We start from the raw sequence: 21614 nt of genomic DNA on the forward strand, positions 1-21614 counted from the left end.
GTTGTTTACACCTAGTGATGTCAGTGGTATTGAGTGACATCACAGCACAGTGCTAAGGCTCCTGGGCCTGGACACAGCAGCGGCTGCAATATCTCAACGGAGAATACGTTTATATATATGTGTGTGTGTGCGCGTATATATATATATATATATATATATATATATATATATATATATATATTTCTCCGCCGAAATCACTTTTAAACCCATTTCCACCTTTTTTTCCCTTCTCTTCCTCTTACTTTTTTTTCACGTTTTTTTACGTTTTTCTCCTTTTCGCCTCTTTTCTGGGCGTATTATTCTTCTTTTTCTTCTTTTTTTTCGTCTAATGCATACCCCATCAGTGCAGCAATGCTTATTCAATACCGCCAGCAGATGGAGACACTGGGGGATAATTTTCTAAGGATTTATACTGATTTTTCCTGTCTGAATTTGTCGCACAGAAAGTTGCAGGCCAAATATGTGTGACATTTCTGCGACTTTAGCTTCTAGAGCATTTTTACAACATTATACATAGGTGCTGAATACATAAAAAGCGACTGTTCAGCGACAGACAAGTCGCATCGGCTGAAAGTAGGCCAGAATGTCAGTCCATGTTGGAGCAGGTTTAGATACAGTCTAAAGTATAGATCTCAAAGTCTGTGCACAGAATTTAGCAAGGGCCTCGCACCTTCTGATGCATCAGGTAGGTGCACAATAGCATAGCCTAACCCTCTGTACTTTGGTCTATATTGATGCGGGACATAGACAGCCAGCTGATGACCAATCCATTAGTGCAATGGATGGCTGGAAGCATTTGTCTTTGCCTTTGCAATACCACAGAAGCAATGCATGGTCAATGTACAGCAATGACACACCTGTGTGAACAGCCAGGAGACCCCCCCCCCATGTTATGTTACATAGTTACATAGTTAGTACGGTCGAAAAAAGACATATGTCCATCAAGTTCAACCAGGGAATTAAGGGGTAGGGGTGTGGCGCGATATTGGGGAAGGGATGAGATTTTATATTTCTTCATAAGCATTAATCTTATTTTGTCAATTAGGAACATTCAGCACCCACCCGCTATCAAGGCAGCTGCCTATCATGTCATGCCCTACCTGCACAGGTGTGCTGGCTACTCAAATGATCCAATTAAGGAGGCCATTTAGTCAGCAGCAGCAGAAGTCCTGTGCCTGGACGCTCCAACAGCGGCCAGACACAAGCAGAAGCAGCAGAAGCAGCAGCAGCAGCACCACCTTTTGTTTTTTGGCTGCAGCAGCAAGGCCCACAGGGCTGGCTAGCTGGCTAGCCAGCAAGCAGGTAGCAATGAAAGTAGGAATCTTTCTTTTTAACCCTGTAAGGGGGTGGTGCACTGTACCCGAAGATACTGCCATATCGGGTCAATGCATAGGGCGACGGAAGCAAGCTTCGAAATCGGCCCCCGTTCTCAAAAATCCATTTAATATATGGTCCCCAGATAGGGGACGTATCAGATATTAAACTGATAAGAACAGATACTACACTTGATCTTAGCCAAAAGGCCGAGAAGCGATAACCGTGAAAGGGGCGGGCCCAACAAGGTCCCCTTCATGGGCACTATCACTGCTTGCTGTCAGGGAGGCTGCCAGACAATTTTCCATGCACACTCTGGGCTGGGGGGCAGTCAACCACCAGTACACACAGCAGAACCTAAACCCATACCATTATTGCTAAGCAGCAAGACAGGGGCCCATTGCACTCCCACGGGGCCTTTTTAAATGCAATCCATAACCCGGATTTGCCAGGAACCCTTCTTACTCCTCCTACTTGCATGTGACACTGGGCTTAGGATCTGCATAGGAAACACACACACAAGCACACACCTACCTTTGTTGCCTGCAGATGCCTCCTTGGCTGTCCCCAAACGGTATCAAACCAACACCCACGGGAAGCTGTAAGCATAGAGGACATGCCTGCACCCCATTGGACTTACCTGTGTGGGTTAAATCCGGGTTATTTGACAACCTATGGCGGTGATGGTTCTGCTCAGGCAGAGCAGTGCTGATGCTCCTCATAAAGCTGTCGCTGCTGTGAAGGTTCTAGGTGACATCACAAATCCCTATGGTTACATACACAACAAAGCTGGGTTGTTGTTGTTTACACTCTGCAAGGCCTGTGGAAGTGAGTGACATCATAGCACTGTAGTTCTGAGGGTTCTAGATGGATGCAACAATCTCCTGTTGCTTCTATGAAGGCCATAATAGACGACATCACCAAACAGCTCCATAGTCACATACACAGCAAAGGAGAGATGTTGTTTACACCTAGTGATGTCAGTGGTATTGAGTGACATCACAGCACAGTGCTAAGGCTCCTGGGCCTGGACACAGCAGCGGCTGCAATATCTCAACGGAGAATACGTTTATATATATGTGTGTGTGTGCGCGTATATATATATATATATATATATATATATATATATATATATATATTTCTCCGCCGAAATCACTTTTAAACCCATTTCCACCTTTTTTTCCCTTCTCTTCCTCTTACTTTTTTTTCACGTTTTTTTACGTTTTTCTCCTTTTCGCCTCTTTTCTGGGCGTATTATTCTTCTTTTTCTTCTTTTTTTTCGTCTAATGCATACCCCATCAGTGCAGCAATGCTTATTCAATACCGCCAGCAGATGGAGACACTGGGGGATAATTTTCTAAGGATTTATACTGATTTTTCCTGTCTGAATTTGTCGCACAGAAAGTTGCAGGCCAAATATGTGTGACATTTCTGCGACTTTAGCTTCTAGAGCATTTTTACAACATTATACATAGGTGCTGAATACATAAAAAGCGACTGTTCAGCGACAGACAAGTCGCATCGGCTGAAAGTAGGCCAGAATGTCAGTCCATGTTGGAGCAGGTTTAGATACAGTCTAAAGTATAGATCTCAAAGTCTGTGCACAGAATTTAGCAAGGGCCTCGCACCTTCTGATGCATCAGGTAGGTGCACAATAGCATAGCCTAACCCTCTGTACTTTGGTCTATATTGATGCGGGACATAGACAGCCAGCTGATGACCAATCCATTAGTGCAATGGATGGCTGGAAGCATTTGTCTTTGCCTTTGCAATACCACAGAAGCAATGCATGGTCAATGTACAGCAATGACACACCTGTGTGAACAGCCAGGAGACCCCCCCCCCCATGTTATGTTACATAGTTACATAGTTAGTACGGTCGAAAAAAGACATATGTCCATCAAGTTCAACCAGGGAATTAAGGGGTAGGGGTGTGGCGCGATATTGGGGAAGGGATGAGATTTTATATTTCTTCATAAGCATTAATCTTATTTTGTCAATTAGGAACATTCAGCACCCACCCGCTATCAAGGCAGCTGCCTATCATGTCATGCCCTACCTGCACAGGTGTGCTGGCTACTCAAATGATCCAATTAAGGAGGCCATTTAGTCAGCAGCAGCAGAAGTCCTGTGCCTGGACGCTCCAACAGCGGCCAGACACAAGCAGAAGCAGCAGAAGCAGCAGCAGCAGCACCACCTTTTGTTTTTTGGCTGCAGCAGCAAGGCCCACAGGGCTGGCTAGCTGGCTAGCCAGCAAGCAGGTAGCAATGAAAGTAGGAATCTTTCTTTTTAACCCTGTAAGGGGGTGGTGCACTGTACCCGAAGATACTGCCATATCGGGTCAATGCATAGGGCGACGGAAGCAAGCTTCGAAATCGGCCCCCGTTCTCAAAAATCCATTTAATATATGGTCCCCAGATAGGGGACGTATCAGATATTAAACTGATAAGAACAGATACTACACTTGATCTTAGCCAAAAGGCCGAGAAGCGATAACCGTGAAAGGGGCGGGCCCAACAAGGTCCCCTTCATGGGCACTATCACTGCTTGCTGTCAGGGAGGCTGCCAGACAATTTTCCATGCACACTCTGGGCTGGGGGGCAGTCAACCACCAGTACACACAGCAGAACCTAAACCCATACCATTATTGCTAAGCAGCAAGACAGGGGCCCATTGCACTCCCACGGGGCCTTTTTAAATGCAATCCATAACCCGGATTTGCCAGGAACCCTTCTTACTCCTCCTACTTGCATGTGACACTGGGCTTAGGATCTGCATAGGAAACACACACACAAGCACACACCTACCTTTGTTGCCTGCAGATGCCTCCTTGGCTGTCCCCAAACGGTATCAAACCAACACCCACGGGAAGCTGTAAGCATAGAGGACATGCCTGCACCCCATTGGACTTACCTGTGTGGGTTAAATCCGGGTTATTTGACAACCTATGGCGGTGATGGTTCTGCTCAGGCAGAGCAGTGCTGATGCTCCTCATAAAGCTGTCGCTGCTGTGAAGGTTCTAGGTGACATCACAAATCCCTATGGTTACATACACAACAAAGCTGGGTTGTTGTTGTTTACACTCTGCAAGGCCTGTGGAAGTGAGTGACATCATAGCACTGTAGTTCTGAGGGTTCTAGATGGATGCAACAATCTCCTGTTGCTTCTATGAAGGCCATAATAGACGACATCACCAAACAGCTCCATAGTCACATACACAGCAAAGGAGAGATGTTGTTTACACCTAGTGATGTCAGTGGTATTGAGTGACATCACAGCACAGTGCTAAGGCTCCTGGGCCTGGACACAGCAGCGGCTGCAATATCTCAACGGAGAATACGTTTATATATATGTGTGTGTGTGCGCGTAGTATATATATATATATATATATATATATATATATATATATATATATTTCTCCGCCGAAATCACTTTTAAACCCATTTCCACCTTTTTTTCCCTTCTCTTCCTCTTACTTTTTTTTCACGTTTTTTTACGTTTTTCTCCTTTTCGCCTCTTTTCTGGGCGTATTATTCTTCTTTTTCTTCTTTTTTTTCGTCTAATGCATACCCCATCAGTGCAGCAATGCTTATTCAATACCGCCAGCAGATGGAGACACTGGGGGATAATTTTCTAAGGATTTATACTGATTTTTCCTGTCTGAATTTGTCGCACAGAAAGTTGCAGGCCAAATATGTGTGACATTTCTGCGACTTTAGCTTCTAGAGCATTTTTACAACATTATACATAGGTGCTGAATACATAAAAAGCGACTGTTCAGCGACAGACAAGTCGCATCGGCTGAAAGTAGGCCAGAATGTCAGTCCATGTTGGAGCAGGTTTAGATACAGTCTAAAGTATAGATCTCAAAGTCTGTGCACAGAATTTAGCAAGGGCCTCGCACCTTCTGATGCATCAGGTAGGTGCACAATAGCATAGCCTAACCCTCTGTACTTTGGTCTATATTGATGCGGGACATAGACAGCCAGCTGATGACCAATCCATTAGTGCAATGGATGGCTGGAAGCATTTGTCTTTGCCTTTGCAATACCACAGAAGCAATGCATGGTCAATGTACAGCAATGACACACCTGTGTGAACAGCCAGGAGACCCCCCCCCCCCCCCATGTTATGTTACATAGTTACATAGTTAGTACGGTCGAAAAAAGACATATGTCCATCAAGTTCAACCAGGGAATTAAGGGGTAGGGGTGTGGCGCGATATTGGGGAAGGGATGAGATTTTATATTTCTTCATAAGCATTAATCTTATTTTGTCAATTAGGAACATTCAGCACCCACCCGCTATCAAGGCAGCTGCCTATCATGTCATGCCCTACCTGCACAGGTGTGCTGGCTACTCAAATGATCCAATTAAGGAGGCCATTTAGTCAGCAGCAGCAGAAGTCCTGTGCCTGGACGCTCCAACAGCGGCCAGACACAAGCAGAAGCAGCAGAAGCAGCAGCAGCAGCACCACCTTTTGTTTTTTGGCTGCAGCAGCAAGGCCCACAGGGCTGGCTAGCTGGCTAGCCAGCAAGCAGGTAGCAATGAAAGTAGGAATCTTTCTTTTTAACCCTGTAAGGGGGTGGTGCACTGTACCCGAAGATACTGCCATATCGGGTCAATGCATAGGGCGACGGAAGCAAGCTTCGAAATCGGCCCCCGTTCTCAAAAATCCATTTAATATATGGTCCCCAGATAGGGGACGTATCAGATATTAAACTGATAAGAACAGATACTACACTTGATCTTAGCCAAAAGGCCGAGAAGCGATAACCGTGAAAGGGGCGGGCCCAACAAGGTCCCCTTCATGGGCACTATCACTGCTTGCTGTCAGGGAGGCTGCCAGACAATTTTCCATGCACACTCTGGGCTGGGGGGCAGTCAACCACCAGTACACACAGCAGAACCTAAACCCATACCATTATTGCTAAGCAGCAAGACAGGGGCCCATTGCACTCCCACGGGGCCTTTTTAAATGCAATCCATAACCCGGATTTGCCAGGAACCCTTCTTACTCCTCCTACTTGCATGTGACACTGGGCTTAGGATCTGCATAGGAAACACACACACAAGCACACACCTACCTTTGTTGCCTGCAGATGCCTCCTTGGCTGTCCCCAAACGGTATCAAACCAACACCCACGGGAAGCTGTAAGCATAGAGGACATGCCTGCACCCCATTGGACTTACCTGTGTGGGTTAAATCCGGGTTATTTGACAACCTATGGCGGTGATGGTTCTGCTCAGGCAGAGCAGTGCTGATGCTCCTCATAAAGCTGTCGCTGCTGTGAAGGTTCTAGGTGACATCACAAATCCCTATGGTTACATACACAACAAAGCTGGGTTGTTGTTGTTTACACTCTGCAAGGCCTGTGGAAGTGAGTGACATCATAGCACTGTAGTTCTGAGGGTTCTAGATGGATGCAACAATCTCCTGTTGCTTCTATGAAGGCCATAATAGACGACATCACCAAACAGCTCCATAGTCACATACACAGCAAAGGAGAGATGTTGTTTACACCTAGTGATGTCAGTGGTATTGAGTGACATCACAGCACAGTGCTAAGGCTCCTGGGCCTGGACACAGCAGCGGCTGCAATATCTCAACGGAGAATACGTTTATATATATGTGTGTGTGTGCGCGTATATATATATATATATATATATATATATATATATATATATATATTTCTCCGCCGAAATCACTTTTAAACCCATTTCCACCTTTTTTTCCCTTCTCTTCCTCTTACTTTTTTTTCACGTTTTTTTACGTTTTTCTCCTTTTCGCCTCTTTTCTGGGCGTATTATTCTTCTTTTTCTTCTTTTTTTTCGTCTAATGCATACCCCATCAGTGCAGCAATGCTTATTCAATACCGCCAGCAGATGGAGACACTGGGGGATAATTTTCTAAGGATTTATACTGATTTTTCCTGTCTGAATTTGTCGCACAGAAAGTTGCAGGCCAAATATGTGTGACATTTCTGCGACTTTAGCTTCTAGAGCATTTTTACAACATTATACATAGGTGCTGAATACATAAAAAGCGACTGTTCAGCGACAGACAAGTCGCATCGGCTGAAAGTAGGCCAGAATGTCAGTCCATGTTGGAGCAGGTTTAGATACAGTCTAAAGTATAGATCTCAAAGTCTGTGCACAGAATTTAGCAAGGGCCTCGCACCTTCTGATGCATCAGGTAGGTGCACAATAGCATAGCCTAACCCTCTGTACTTTGGTCTATATTGATGCGGGACATAGACAGCCAGCTGATGACCAATCCATTAGTGCAATGGATGGCTGGAAGCATTTGTCTTTGCCTTTGCAATACCACAGAAGCAATGCATGGTCAATGTACAGCAATGACACACCTGTGTGAACAGCCAGGAGACCCCCCCCCCCCCCCCCATGTTATGTTACATAGTTACATAGTTAGTACGGTCGAAAAAAGACATATGTCCATCAAGTTCAACCAGGGAATTAAGGGGTAGGGGTGTGGCGCGATATTGGGGAAGGGATGAGATTTTATATTTCTTCATAAGCATTAATCTTATTTTGTCAATTAGGAACATTCAGCACCCACCCGCTATCAAGGCAGCTGCCTATCATGTCATGCCCTACCTGCACAGGTGTGCTGGCTACTCAAATGATCCAATTAAGGAGGCCATTTAGTCAGCAGCAGCAGAAGTCCTGTGCCTGGACGCTCCAACAGCGGCCAGACACAAGCAGAAGCAGCAGAAGCAGCAGCAGCAGCACCACCTTTTGTTTTTTGGCTGCAGCAGCAAGGCCCACAGGGCTGGCTAGCTGGCTAGCCAGCAAGCAGGTAGCAATGAAAGTAGGAATCTTTCTTTTTAACCCTGTAAGGGGGTGGTGCACTGTACCCGAAGATACTGCCATATCGGGTCAATGCATAGGGCGACGGAAGCAAGCTTCGAAATCGGCCCCCGTTCTCAAAAATCCATTTAATATATGGTCCCCAGATAGGGGACGTATCAGATATTAAACTGATAAGAACAGATACTACACTTGATCTTAGCCAAAAGGCCGAGAAGCGATAACCGTGAAAGGGGCGGGCCCAACAAGGTCCCCTTCATGGGCACTATCACTGCTTGCTGTCAGGGAGGCTGCCAGACAATTTTCCATGCACACTCTGGGCTGGGGGGCAGTCAACCACCAGTACACACAGCAGAACCTAAACCCATACCATTATTGCTAAGCAGCAAGACAGGGGCCCATTGCACTCCCACGGGGCCTTTTTAAATGCAATCCATAACCCGGATTTGCCAGGAACCCTTCTTACTCCTCCTACTTGCATGTGACACTGGGCTTAGGATCTGCATAGGAAACACACACACAAGCACACACCTACCTTTGTTGCCTGCAGATGCCTCCTTGGCTGTCCCCAAACGGTATCAAACCAACACCCACGGGAAGCTGTAAGCATAGAGGACATGCCTGCACCCCATTGGACTTACCTGTGTGGGTTAAATCCGGGTTATTTGACAACCTATGGCGGTGATGGTTCTGCTCAGGCAGAGCAGTGCTGATGCTCCTCATAAAGCTGTCGCTGCTGTGAAGGTTCTAGGTGACATCACAAATCCCTATGGTTACATACACAACAAAGCTGGGTTGTTGTTGTTTACACTCTGCAAGGCCTGTGGAAGTGAGTGACATCATAGCACTGTAGTTCTGAGGGTTCTAGATGGATGCAACAATCTCCTGTTGCTTCTATGAAGGCCATAATAGACGACATCACCAAACAGCTCCATAGTCACATACACAGCAAAGGAGAGATGTTGTTTACACCTAGTGATGTCAGTGGTATTGAGTGACATCACAGCACAGTGCTAAGGCTCCTGGGCCTGGACACAGCAGCGGCTGCAATATCTCAACGGAGAATACGTTTATATATATGTGTGTGTGTGCGCGTATATATATATATATATATATATATATATATATATATATATATATTTCTCCGCCGAAATCACTTTTAAACCCATTTCCACCTTTTTTTCCCTTCTCTTCCTCTTACTTTTTTTTCACGTTTTTTTACGTTTTTCTCCTTTTCGCCTCTTTTCTGGGCGTATTATTCTTCTTTTTCTTCTTTTTTTTCGTCTAATGCATACCCCATCAGTGCAGCAATGCTTATTCAATACCGCCAGCAGATGGAGACACTGGGGGATAATTTTCTAAGGATTTATACTGATTTTTCCTGTCTGAATTTGTCGCACAGAAAGTTGCAGGCCAAATATGTGTGACATTTCTGCGACTTTAGCTTCTAGAGCATTTTTACAACATTATACATAGGTGCTGAATACATAAAAAGCGACTGTTCAGCGACAGACAAGTCGCATCGGCTGAAAGTAGGCCAGAATGTCAGTCCATGTTGGAGCAGGTTTAGATACAGTCTAAAGTATAGATCTCAAAGTCTGTGCACAGAATTTAGCAAGGGCCTCGCACCTTCTGATGCATCAGGTAGGTGCACAATAGCATAGCCTAACCCTCTGTACTTTGGTCTATATTGATGCGGGACATAGACAGCCAGCTGATGACCAATCCATTAGTGCAATGGATGGCTGGAAGCATTTGTCTTTGCCTTTGCAATACCACAGAAGCAATGCATGGTCAATGTACAGCAATGACACACCTGTGTGAACAGCCAGGAGACCCCCCCCCCCCCCCCATGTTATGTTACATAGTTACATAGTTAGTACGGTCGAAAAAAGACATATGTCCATCAAGTTCAACCAGGGAATTAAGGGGTAGGGGTGTGGCGCGATATTGGGGAAGGGATGAGATTTTATATTTCTTCATAAGCATTAATCTTATTTTGTCAATTAGGAACATTCAGCACCCACCCGCTATCAAGGCAGCTGCCTATCATGTCATGCCCTACCTGCACAGGTGTGCTGGCTACTCAAATGATCCAATTAAGGAGGCCATTTAGTCAGCAGCAGCAGAAGTCCTGTGCCTGGACGCTCCAACAGCGGCCAGACACAAGCAGAAGCAGCAGAAGCAGCAGCAGCAGCACCACCTTTTGTTTTTTGGCTGCAGCAGCAAGGCCCACAGGGCTGGCTAGCTGGCTAGCCAGCAAGCAGGTAGCAATGAAAGTAGGAATCTTTCTTTTTAACCCTGTAAGGGGGTGGTGCACTGTACCCGAAGATACTGCCATATCGGGTCAATGCATAGGGCGACGGAAGCAAGCTTCGAAATCGGCCCCCGTTCTCAAAAATCCATTTAATATATGGTCCCCAGATAGGGGACGTATCAGATATTAAACTGATAAGAACAGATACTACACTTGATCTTAGCCAAAAGGCCGAGAAGCGATAACCGTGAAAGGGGCGGGCCCAACAAGGTCCCCTTCATGGGCACTATCACTGCTTGCTGTCAGGGAGGCTGCCAGACAATTTTCCATGCACACTCTGGGCTGGGGGGCAGTCAACCACCAGTACACACAGCAGAACCTAAACCCATACCATTATTGCTAAGCAGCAAGACAGGGGCCCATTGCACTCCCACGGGGCCTTTTTAAATGCAATCCATAACCCGGATTTGCCAGGAACCCTTCTTACTCCTCCTACTTGCATGTGACACTGGGCTTAGGATCTGCATAGGAAACACACACACAAGCACACACCTACCTTTGTTGCCTGCAGATGCCTCCTTGGCTGTCCCCAAACGGTATCAAACCAACACCCACGGGAAGCTGTAAGCATAGAGGACATGCCTGCACCCCATTGGACTTACCTGTGTGGGTTAAATCCGGGTTATTTGACAACCTATGGCGGTGATGGTTCTGCTCAGGCAGAGCAGTGCTGATGCTCCTCATAAAGCTGTCGCTGCTGTGAAGGTTCTAGGTGACATCACAAATCCCTATGGTTACATACACAACAAAGCTGGGTTGTTGTTGTTTACACTCTGCAAGGCCTGTGGAAGTGAGTGACATCATAGCACTGTAGTTCTGAGGGTTCTAGATGGATGCAACAATCTCCTGTTGCTTCTATGAAGGCCATAATAGACGACATCACCAAACAGCTCCATAGTCACATACACAGCAAAGGAGAGATGTTGTTTACACCTAGTGATGTCAGTGGTATTGAGTGACATCACAGCACAGTGCTAAGGCTCCTGGGCCTGGACACAGCAGCGGCTGCAATATCTCAACGGAGAATACGTTTATATATATGTGTGTGTGTGCGCGTATATATATATATATATATATATATATATATATATATATATATTTCTCCGCCGAAATCACTTTTAAACCCATTTCCACCTTTTTTTCCCTTCTCTTCCTCTTACTTTTTTTTCACGTTTTTTTACGTTTTTCTCCTTTTCGCCTCTTTTCTGGGCGTATTATTCTTCTTTTTCTTCTTTTTTTTCGTCTAATGCATACCCCATCAGTGCAGCAATGCTTATTCAATACCGCCAGCAGATGGAGACACTGGGGGATAATTTTCTAAGGATTTATACTGATTTTTCCTGTCTGAATTTGTCGCACAGAAAGTTGCAGGCCAAATATGTGTGACATTTCTGCGACTTTAGCTTCTAGAGCATTTTTACAACATTATACATAGGTGCTGAATACATAAAAAGCGACTGTTCAGCGACAGACAAGTCGCATCGGCTGAAAGTAGGCCAGAATGTCAGTCCATGTTGGAGCAGGTTTAGATACAGTCTAAAGTATAGATCTCAAAGTCTGTGCACAGAATTTAGCAAGGGCCTCGCACCTTCTGATGCATCAGGTAGGTGCACAATAGCATAGCCTAACCCTCTGTACTTTGGTCTATATTGATGCGGGACATAGACAGCCAGCTGATGACCAATCCATTAGTGCAATGGATGGCTGGAAGCATTTGTCTTTGCCTTTGCAATACCACAGAAGCAATGCATGGTCAATGTACAGCAATGACACACCTGTGTGAACAGCCAGGAGACCCCCCCCCCCCCCCCCATGTTATGTTACATAGTTACATAGTTAGTACGGTCGAAAAAAGACATATGTCCATCAAGTTCAACCAGGGAATTAAGGGGTAGGGGTGTGGCGCGATATTGGGGAAGGGATGAGATTTTATATTTCTTCATAAGCATTAATCTTATTTTGTCAATTAGGAACATTCAGCACCCACCCGCTATCAAGGCAGCTGCCTATCATGTCATGCCCTACCTGCACAGGTGTGCTGGCTACTCAAATGATCCAATTAAGGAGGCCATTTAGTCAGCAGCAGCAGAAGTCCTGTGCCTGGACGCTCCAACAGCGGCCAGACACAAGCAGAAGCAGCAGAAGCAGCAGCAGCAGCACCACCTTTTGTTTTTTGGCTGCAGCAGCAAGGCCCACAGGGCTGGCTAGCTGGCTAGCCAGCAAGCAGGTAGCAATGAAAGTAGGAATCTTTCTTTTTAACCCTGTAAGGGGGTGGTGCACTGTACCCGAAGATACTGCCATATCGGGTCAATGCATAGGGCGACGGAAGCAAGCTTCGAAATCGGCCCCCGTTCTCAAAAATCCATTTAATATATGGTCCCCAGATAGGGGACGTATCAGATATTAAACTGATAAGAACAGATACTACACTTGATCTTAGCCAAAAGGCCGAGAAGCGATAACCGTGAAAGGGGCGGGCCCAACAAGGTCCCCTTCATGGGCACTATCACTGCTTGCTGTCAGGGAGGCTGCCAGACAATTTTCCATGCACACTCTGGGCTGGGGGGCAGTCAACCACCAGTACACACAGCAGAACCTAAACCCATACCATTATTGCTAAGCAGCAAGACAGGGGCCCATTGCACTCCCACGGGGCCTTTTTAAATGCAATCCATAACCCGGATTTGCCAGGAACCCTTCTTACTCCTCCTACTTGCATGTGACACTGGGCTTAGGATCTGCATAGGAAACACACACACAAGCACACACCTACCTTTGTTGCCTGCAGATGCCTCCTTGGCTGTCCCCAAACGGTATCAAACCAACACCCACGGGAAGCTGTAAGCATAGAGGACATGCCTGCACCCCATTGGACTTACCTGTGTGGGTTAAATCCGGGTTATTTGACAACCTATGGCGGTGATGGTTCTGCTCAGGCAGAGCAGTGCTGATGCTCCTCATAAAGCTGTCGCTGCTGTGAAGGTTCTAGGTGACATCACAAATCCCTATGGTTACATACACAACAAAGCTGGGTTGTTGTTGTTTACACTCTGCAAGGCCTGTGGAAGTGAGTGACATCATAGCACTGTAGTTCTGAGGGTTCTAGATGGATGCAACAATCTCCTGTTGCTTCTATGAAGGCCATAATAGACGACATCACCAAACAGCTCCATAGTCACATACACAGCAAAGGAGAGATGTTGTTTACACCTAGTGATGTCAGTGGTATTGAGTGACATCACAGCACAGTGCTAAGGCTCCTGGGCCTGGACACAGCAGCGGCTGCAATATCTCAACGGAGAATACGTTTATATATATGTGTGTGTGTGCGCGTATATATATATATATATATATATATATATATATATATATATATATTCTCCGCCGAAATCACTTTTAAACCCATTTCCACCTTTTTTTCCCTTCTCTTCCTCTTACTTTTTTTTCACGTTTTTTTACGTTTTTCTCCTTTTCGCCTCTTTTCTGGGCGTATTATTCTTCTTTTTCTTCTTTTTTTTCGTCTAATGCATACCCCATCAGTGCAGCAATGCTTATTCAATACCGCCAGCAGATGGAGACACTGGGGGATAATTTTCTAAGGATTTATACTGATTTTTCCTGTCTGAATTTGTCGCACAGAAAGTTGCAGGCCAAATATGTGTGACATTTCTGCGACTTTAGCTTCTAGAGCATTTTTACAACATTATACATAGGTGCTGAATACATAAAAAGCGACTGTTCAGCGACAGACAAGTCGCATCGGCTGAAAGTAGGCCAGAATGTCAGTCCATGTTGGAGCAGGTTTAGATACAGTCTAAAGTATAGATCTCAAAGTCTGTGCACAGAATTTAGCAAGGGCCTCGCACCTTCTGATGCATCAGGTAGGTGCACAATAGCATAGCCTAACCCTCTGTACTTTGGTCTATATTGATGCGGGACATAGACAGCCAGCTGATGACCAATCCATTAGTGCAATGGATGGCTGGAAGCATTTGTCTTTGCCTTTGCAATACCACAGAAGCAATGCATGGTCAATGTACAGCAATGACACACCTGTGTGAACAGCCAGGAGACCCCCCCCCCCCCCCATGTTATGTTACATAGTTACATAGTTAGTACGGTCGAAAAAAGACATATGTCCATCAAGTTCAACCAGGGAATTAAGGGGTAGGGGTGTGGCGCGATATTGGGGAAGGGATGAGATTTTATATTTCTTCATAAGCATTAATCTTATTTTGTCAATTAGGAACATTCAGCACCCACCCGCTATCAAGGCAGCTGCCTATCATGTCATGCCCTACCTGCACAGGTGTGCTGGCTACTCAAATGATCCAATTAAGGAGGCCATTTAGTCAGCAGCAGCAGAAGTCCTGTGCCTGGACGCTCCAACAGCGGCCAGACACAAGCAGAAGCAGCAGAAGCAGCAGCAGCAGCACCACCTTTTGTTTTTTGGCTGCAGCAGCAAGGCCCACAGGGCTGGCTAGCTGGCTAGCCAGCAAGCAGGTAGCAATGAAAGTAGGAATCTTTCTTTTTAACCCTGTAAGGGGGTGGTGCACTGTACCCGAAGATACTGCCATATCGGGTCAATGCATAGGGCGACGGAAGCAAGCTTCGAAATCGGCCCCCGTTCTCAAAAATCCATTTAATATATGGTCCCCAGATAGGGGACGTATCAGATATTAAACTGATAAGAACAGATACTACACTTGATCTTAGCCAAAAGGCCGAGAAGCGATAACCGTGAAAGGGGCGGGCCCAACAAGGTCCCCTTCATGGGCACTATCACTGCTTGCTGTCAGGGAGGCTGCCAGACAATTTTCCATGCACACTCTGGGCTGGGGGGCAGTCAACCACCAGTACACACAGCAGAACCTAAACCCATACCATTATTGCTAAGCAGCAAGACAGGGGCCCATTGCACTCCCACGGGGCCTTTTTAAATGCAATCCATAACCCGGATTTGCCAGGAACCCTTCTTACTCCTCCTACTTGCATGTGACACTGGGCTTAGGATCTGCATAGGAAACACACACACAAGCACACACCTACCTTTGTTGCCTGCAGATGCCTCCTTGGCTGTCCCCAAACGGTATCAAACCAACACCCACGGGAAGCTGTAAGCATAGAGGACATGCCTGCACCCCATTGGACTTACCTGTGTGGGTTAAATCCGGGTTATTTGACAACCTATGGCGGTGATGGTTCTGCTCAGGCAGAGCAGTGCTGATGCTCCTCATAAAGCTGTCGCTGCTGTGAAGGTTCTAGGTGACATCACAAATCCCTATGGTTACATACACAACAAAGCTGGGTTGTTGTTGTTTACACTCTGCAAGGCCTGTGGAAGTGAGTGACATCATAGCACTGTAGTTCTGAGGGTTCTAGATGGATGCAACAATCTCCTGTTGCTTCTATGAAGGCCATAATAGACGACATCACCAAACAGCTCCATAGTCACATACACAGCAAAGGAGAGATGTTGTTTACACCTAGTGATGTCAGTGGTATTGAGTGACATCACAGCACAGTGCTAAGGCTCCTGGGCCTGGACACAGCAGCGGCTGCAATATCTCAACGGAGAATACGTTTATATATATGTGTGTGTGTGCGCGTATATATATATATATATATATATATATATATATATATATATATATATTTCTCCGCCGAAATCACTTTTAAACCCATTTCCACCTTTTTTTCCCTTCTCTTCCTCTTACTTTTTTTTTCACGTTTTTTTACGTTTTTCTCCTTTTCGCCTCTTTTCTGGGCGTATTATTCTTCTTTTTCTTCTTTTTTTTCGTCTAATGCATACCCCATCAGTGCAGCAATGCTTATTCAATACCGCCAGCAGATGGAGACACTGGGGGATAATTTTCTAAGGATTTATACTGATTTTTCCTGTCTGAATTTGTCGCACAGAAAGTTGCAGGCCAAATATGTGTGACATTTCTGCGACTTTAGCTTCTAGAGCATTTTTACAACATTATACATAGGTGCTGAATACATAAAAAGCGACTGTTCAGCGACAGACAAGTCGCATCGGCTGAAAGTAGGCCAGAATGTCAGTCCATGTTGGAGCAGGTTTAGATACAGTCTAAAGTATAGATCTCAAAGTCTGTGCACAGAATTTAGCAAGGGCCTCGCACCTTCTGATGCATCAGGTAGGTGCACAATAGCATAGCCTAACCCTCTGTACTTTGGTCTATATTGATGCGGGACATAGACAGCCAGCTGATGACCAATCCATTAGTGCAATGGATGGCTGGAAGCATTTGTCTTTGCCTTTGCAATACCACAGAAGCAATGCATGGTCAATGTACAGCAATGACACACCTGTGTGAACAGCCAGGAGACCCCCCCCCCCCCCCCCATGTTATGTTACATAGTTACATAGTTAGTACGGTCGAAAAAAGACATATGTCCATCAAGTTCAACCAGGGAATTAAGGGGTAGGGGTGTGGCGCGATATTGGGGAAGGGATGAGATTTTATATTTCTTCATAAGCATTAATCTTATTTTGTCAATTAGCATTCAGCACCCACCCGCTATCAAGGCAGCTGCCTATCATGTCATGCCCTACCTGCACAGGTGTGCTGGCTACTCAAATGATCCAATTAAGGAGGCCATTTAGTCAGCAGCAGCAGAAGTCCTGTGCCTGGACGCTCCAACAGCGGCCAGACACAAGCAGAAGCAGCAGAAGCAGCAGCAGCAGCACCACCTTTTGTTTTTTGGCTGCAGCAGCAAGGCCCACAGGGCTGGCTAGCTGGCTAGCCAGCAAGCAGGTAGCAATGAAAGTAGGAATCTTTCTTTTTAACCCTGTAAGGGGGTGGTGCACTGTACCCGAAGATACTGCCATATCGGGTCAATGCATAGGGCGACGGAAGCAAGCTTCGAAATCGGCCCCCGTTCTCAAAAATCCATTTAATATATGGTCCCCAGATAGGGGACGTATCAGATATTAAACTGATAAGAACAGATACTACACTTGATCTTAGCCAAAAGGCCGAGAAGCGATAACCGTGAAAGGGGCGGGCCCAACAAGGTCCCCTTCATGGGCACTATCACTGCTTGCTGTCAGGGAGGCTGCCAGACAATTTTCCATGCACACTCTGGGCTGGGGGGCAGTCAACCACCAGTACACACAGCAGAACCTAAACCCATACCATTATTGCTAAGCAGCAAGACAGGGGCCCATTGCACTCCCACGGGGCCTTTTTAAATGCAATCCATAACCCGGATTTGCCAGGAACCCTTCTTACTCCTCCTACTTGCATGTGACACTGGGCTTAGGATCTGCATAGGAAACACACACACAAGCACACACCTACCTTTGTTGCCTGCAGATGCCTCCTTGGCTGTCCCCAAACGGTATCAAACCAACACCCACGGGAAGCTGTAAGCATAGAGGACATGCCTGCACCCCATTGGACTTACCTGTGTGGGTTAAATCCGGGTTATTTGACAACCTATGGCGGTGATGGTTCTGCTCAGGCAGAGCAGTGCTGATGCTCCTCATAAAGCTGTCGCTGCTGTGAAGGTTCTAGGTGACATCACAAATCCCTATGGTTACATACACAACAAAGCTGGGTTGTTGTTGTTTACACTCTGCAAGGCCTGTGGAAGTGAGTGACATCATAGCACTGTAGTTCTGAGGGTTCTAGATGGATGCAACAATCTCCTGTTGCTTCTATGAAGGCCATAATAGACGACATCACCAAACAGCTCCATAGTCACATACACAGCAAAGGAGAGATGTTGTTTACACCTAGTGATGTCAGTGGTATTGAGTGACATCACAGCACAGTGCTAAGGCTCCTGGGCCTGGACACAGCAGCGGCTGCAATATCTCAACGGAGAATACGTTTATATATATGTGTGTCGTGTGCGCGTATATATATATATATATATATATATATATATATATATATATATTTCTCCGCCGAAATCACTTTTAAACCCATTTCCACCTTTTTTTCCCTTCTCTTCCTCTTACTTTTTTTTCACGTTTTTTTACGTTTTTCTCCTTTTCGCCTCTTTTCTGGGCGTATTATTCTTCTTTTTCTTCTTTTTTTTCGTCTAATGCATACCCCATCAGTGCAGCAATGCTTATTCAATACCGCCAGCAGATGGAGACACTGGGGGATAATTTTCTAAGGATTTATACTGATTTTTCCTGTCTGAATTTGTCGCACAGAAAGTTGCAGGCCAAATATGTGTGACATTTCTGCGACTTTAGCTTCTAGAGCATTTTTACAACATTATACATAGGTGCTGAATACATAAAAAGCGACTGTTCAGCGACAGACAAGTCGCATCGGCTGAAAGTAGGCCAGAATGTCAGTCCATGTTGGAGCAGGTTTAGATACAGTCTAAAGTATAGATCTCAAAGTCTGTGCACAGAATTTAGCAAGGGCCTCGCACCTTCTGATGCATCAGGTAGGTGCACAATAGCATAGCCTAACCCTCTGTACTTTGGTCTATATTGATGCGGGACATAGACAGCCAGCTGATGACCAATCCATTAGTGCAATGGATGGCTGGAAGCATTTGTCTTTGCCTTTGCAATACCACAGAAGCAATGCATGGTCAATGTACAGCAATGACACACCTGTGTGAACAGCCAGGAGACCCCCCCCCCCCCCCCCATGTTATGTTACATAGTTACATAGTTAGTACGGTCGAAAAAAGACATATGTCCATCAAGTTCAACCAGGGAATTAAGGGGTAGGGGTGTGGCGCGATATTGGGGAAGGGATGAGATTTTATATTTCTTCATAAGCATTAATCTTATTTTGTCAATTAGGAACATTCAGCACCCACCCGCTATCAAGGCAGCTGCCTATCATGTCATGCCCTACCTGCACAGGTGTGCTGGCTACTCAAATGATCCAATTAAGGAGGCCATTTAGTCAGCAGCAGCAGAAGTCCTGTGCCTGGACGCTCCAACAGCGGCCAGACACAAGCAGAAGCAGCAGAAGCAGCAGCAGCAGCACCACCTTTTGTTTTTTGGCTGCAGCAGCAAGGCCCACAGGGCTGGCTAGCTGGCTAGCCAGCAAGCAGGTAGCAATGAAAGTAGGAATCTTTCTTTTTAACCCTGTAAGGGGGTGGTGCACTGTACCCGAAGATACTGCCATATCGGGTCAATGCATAGGGCGACGGAAGCAAGCTTCGAAATCGGCCCCCGTTCTCAAAAATCCATTTAATATATGGTCCCCAGATAGGGGACGTATCAGATATTAAACTGATAAGAACAGATACTACACTTGATCTTAGCCAAAAGGCCGAGAAGCGATAACCGTGAAAGGGGCGGGCCCAACAAGGTCCCCTTCATGGGCACTATCACTGCTTGCTGTCAGGGAGGCTGCCAGACAATTTTCCATGCACACTCTGGGCTGGGGGGCAGTCAACCACCAGTACACACAGCAGAACCTAAACCCATACCATTATTGCTAAGCAGCAAGACAGGGGCCCATTGCACTCCCACGGGGCCTTTTTAAATGCAATCCATAACCCGGATTTGCCAGGAACCCTTCTTACTCCTCCTACTTGCATGTGACACTGGGCTTAGGATCTGCATAGGAAACACACACACAAGCACACACCTACCTTTGTTGCCTGCAGATGCCTCCTTGGCTGTCCCCAAACGGTATCAAACCAACACCCACGGGAAGCTGTAAGCATAGAGGACATGCCTGCACCCCATTGGACTTACCTGTGTGGGTTAAATCCGGGTTATTTGACAACCTATGGCGGTGATGGTTCTGCTCAGGCAGAGCAGTGCTGATGCTCCTCATAAAGCTGTCGCTGCTGTGAAGGTTCTAGGTGACATCACAAATCCCTATGGTTACATACACAACAAAGCTGGGTTGTTGTTGTTTACACTCTGCAAGGCCTGTGGAAGTGAGTGACATCATAGCACTGTAGTTCTGAGGGTTCTAGATGGATGCAACAATCTCCTGTTGCTTCTATGAAGGCCATAATAGACGACATCACCAAACAGCTCCATAGTCACATACACAGCAAAGGAGAGATGTTGTTTACACCTAGTGATGTCAGTGGTATTGAGTGACATCACAGCACAGTGCTAAGGCTCCTGGGCCTGGACACAGCAGCGGCTGCAATATCTCAACGGAGAATACGTTTATATATATGTGTGTGTGTGTGCGCGTATATATATATATATATATATATATATATATATATATATATATATATTTCTCCGCCGAAATCACTTTTAAACCCATTTCCACCTTTTTTTCCCTTCTCTTCCTCTTACTTTTTTTTCACGTTTTTTTACGTTTTTCTCCTTTTCGCCTCTTTTCTGGGCGTATTATTCTTCTTTTTCTTCTTTTTTTTCGTCTAATGCATACCCCATCAGTGCAGCAATGCTTATTCAATACCGCCAGCAGATGGAGACACTGGGGGATAATTTTCTAAGGATTTATACTGATTTTTCCTGTCTGAATTTGTCGCACAGAAAGTTGCAGGCCAAATATGTGTGACATTTCTGCGACTTTAGCTTCTAGAGCATTTTTACAACATTATACATAGGTGCTGAATACATAAAAAGCGACTGTTCAGCGACAGACAAGTCGCATCGGCTGAAAGTAGGCCAGAATGTCAGTCCATGTTGGAGCAGGTTTAGATACAGTCTAAAGTATAGATCTCAAAGTCTGTGCACAGAATTTAGCAAGGGCCTCGCACCTTCTGATGCATCAGGTAGGTGCACAATAGCATAGCCTAACCCTCTGTACTTTGGTCTATATTGATGCGGGACATAGACAGCCAGCTGATGACCAATCCATTAGTGCAATGGATGGCTGGAAGCATTTGTCTTTGCCTTTGCAATACCACAGAAGCAATGCATGGTCAATGTACAGCAATGACACACCTGTGTGAACAGCCAGGGGCCCCCCCCCCCCCCCCCCCCATGTTATGTTACATAGTTACATAGTTAGTACGGTCGAAAAAAGACATATGTCCATCAAGTTCAACCAGGGAATTAAGGGGTAGGGGTGTGGCGCGATATTGGGGAAGGGATGAGATTTTATATTTCTTCATAAGCATTAATCTTATTTTGTCAATTAGGAACATTCAGCACCCACCCGCTATCAAGGCAGCTGCCTATCATGTCATGCCCTACCTGCACAGG

At 45.8% G+C, this 21614-nt stretch overlaps 9 non-coding genes across 9 annotated transcripts; all 9 read right to left on the minus strand.

Annotated features, from left to right (window-relative positions):
- Nucleotides 1-1344: 1344 nt before the first annotated feature.
- On the minus strand, nt 1345-1535 carry LOC130306637 (U2 spliceosomal RNA). Its single transcript, XR_008855966.1, has one exon. It is a non-coding gene; the product is annotated as a U2 spliceosomal RNA (small nuclear RNA).
- Nucleotides 1536-3617: 2082 nt separating this feature from the next.
- LOC130306648 (U2 spliceosomal RNA) lies at nt 3618-3808 on the minus strand. Its single transcript, XR_008855977.1, has one exon. It is a non-coding gene; the product is annotated as a U2 spliceosomal RNA (small nuclear RNA).
- A 2089-nt stretch (nt 3809-5897) lies between these two features.
- LOC130306659 (U2 spliceosomal RNA) lies at nt 5898-6088 on the minus strand. Its single transcript, XR_008855988.1, has one exon. It is a non-coding gene; the product is annotated as a U2 spliceosomal RNA (small nuclear RNA).
- A 2088-nt stretch (nt 6089-8176) lies between these two features.
- Nucleotides 8177-8367, minus strand: LOC130306671 (U2 spliceosomal RNA). Its single transcript, XR_008856000.1, has one exon. It is a non-coding gene; the product is annotated as a U2 spliceosomal RNA (small nuclear RNA).
- A 2087-nt stretch (nt 8368-10454) lies between these two features.
- On the minus strand, nt 10455-10645 carry LOC130306680 (U2 spliceosomal RNA). Its single transcript, XR_008856008.1, has one exon. It is a non-coding gene; the product is annotated as a U2 spliceosomal RNA (small nuclear RNA).
- A 2086-nt stretch (nt 10646-12731) lies between these two features.
- Nucleotides 12732-12922, minus strand: LOC130306638 (U2 spliceosomal RNA). The gene has a single exon (XR_008855967.1). It is a non-coding gene; the product is annotated as a U2 spliceosomal RNA (small nuclear RNA).
- Nucleotides 12923-15007: 2085 nt separating this feature from the next.
- On the minus strand, nt 15008-15198 carry LOC130306639 (U2 spliceosomal RNA). Its single transcript, XR_008855968.1, has one exon. It is a non-coding gene; the product is annotated as a U2 spliceosomal RNA (small nuclear RNA).
- Nucleotides 15199-17286: 2088 nt separating this feature from the next.
- LOC130306640 (U2 spliceosomal RNA) lies at nt 17287-17477 on the minus strand. Its single transcript, XR_008855969.1, has one exon. It is a non-coding gene; the product is annotated as a U2 spliceosomal RNA (small nuclear RNA).
- Nucleotides 17478-19564: 2087 nt separating this feature from the next.
- LOC130306641 (U2 spliceosomal RNA) lies at nt 19565-19755 on the minus strand. The gene has a single exon (XR_008855970.1). It is a non-coding gene; the product is annotated as a U2 spliceosomal RNA (small nuclear RNA).
- Between the last annotated feature and the right edge of the window lie 1859 nt (nt 19756-21614).

The sequence above is a fragment of the Hyla sarda genome, unplaced genomic scaffold, assembly GCF_029499605.1.
Source record: "Hyla sarda isolate aHylSar1 unplaced genomic scaffold, aHylSar1.hap1 scaffold_1386, whole genome shotgun sequence".
In the NCBI taxonomy this organism is placed as follows: domain Eukaryota; kingdom Metazoa; phylum Chordata; class Amphibia; order Anura; family Hylidae; genus Hyla; species Hyla sarda.